Source organism: Arachis ipaensis, chromosome B05, assembly GCF_000816755.2.
Source record: "Arachis ipaensis cultivar K30076 chromosome B05, Araip1.1, whole genome shotgun sequence".
In the NCBI taxonomy this organism is placed as follows: domain Eukaryota; kingdom Viridiplantae; phylum Streptophyta; class Magnoliopsida; order Fabales; family Fabaceae; genus Arachis; species Arachis ipaensis.
The window spans coordinates 43,200,017-43,201,351 of record NC_029789.2 but is presented as its reverse complement, the minus strand read 5'-3'; positions in this window follow the sequence as shown (position 1 = coordinate 43,201,351).

The following is a 1,335-nucleotide window of genomic DNA, read 5'->3' as shown; positions in this document are numbered from 1 at the left end:
AAGTCATGAGTTGGGTAATTTACCTCATGCGGTCTCAGCTGACGCGATGCGTAAGCCACCACATTCCGGTGTTGCATCAGCACGAAACCCAAACACTTCAAAGAAGCATCACAATATACTTCAAACGGTTCATGCGGTTCCGGTAAAATCAAAACAGGCGTCGAAGTTAATTTCTGCTTCAAAGTTTGAAAACTTTCTTCACACTCCGACGTCCACACAAAAGGCACTTCCTTCCTTGTCAACTTAGTCATCGGCAGTGCTATCCGGGAAAATCTTTCAATAAATCTCCGGTAATATCCGACTAATCCCAAGAAGCTCCTAACTTCTGTCACTGTCGTTGGTCTTTCCCATTCCATCACCGCTTCTACCTTAGAAGGATCCACCGCTATTCCTCCTTTACTTACCACATGACCTAAGAATTTTACTTCCTCCTTCCAAAACTCACACCTCGACAACTTTGCATACAATTTCCGCTCCTTTAAGATTTGCAACACAATCCTCAAGTATTCCTCATGCTCCTCTGCCATCTTAGAATAGACTAAGATGTCGTCCATGAAAACCACCACGAATTTGTCCAGAAAGGGACGAAAGACTCTATTCATGTAATCCATGAAAACAGCAGGTGCATTCGTTAACCCAAAGGACATCACCGCAAACTCGTAGTGTCCATAGTGCGTCCTAAACGCAGTCTTAGGGATATCATCCTCCTTCACCCTTATCTGATGGTAACCGGATCTCAAATCGATCTTGGAAAACACTCCAACTCCTTGCAATTGATCCACAAGTCATCTATCCTTGGCAGCGGGTACTTGTTCTTCAGAGTCACTTTGTTCAACTGTCGGTAATCCACACACAGTCGCATTCCTCCATCTTTCTTCTTCACCAATAAATCTGGCACTCCCCACGGAGATACACTCGGTCGAATGAACCTCTTGTTCAGAAGCTCTTCCAACTGAGTCTTCAATTTTGCCAGCTCTATCAGAGCCATTCGATATGGCACAATCGGCACTGGTCCGGCTCCCGGCACCAATTCAATCACAAATTCAATCTCCCTTTGTGGTTGAAACTCAGGAATATCTTCCAGAAACACCTCCAAAAAGTCTCTAACTACTGGAATTTGATCTAGTTCCTGATTATCACCTAACGTATTCGCAGCCAAAAGAATATAACCCTGACACTCTTTTTCTTGTTCAGAAACTGAGTCTTCAATTTTGCCAGCTCTATCAGAGCCATTCGATATGGCACAATCGGCACTGGTCCGGCTCCCGGCACCAATTCAATCACAAATTCAATCTCCCTTTGTGGTTGAAACTCAGGAATATCTTCAATATCTTC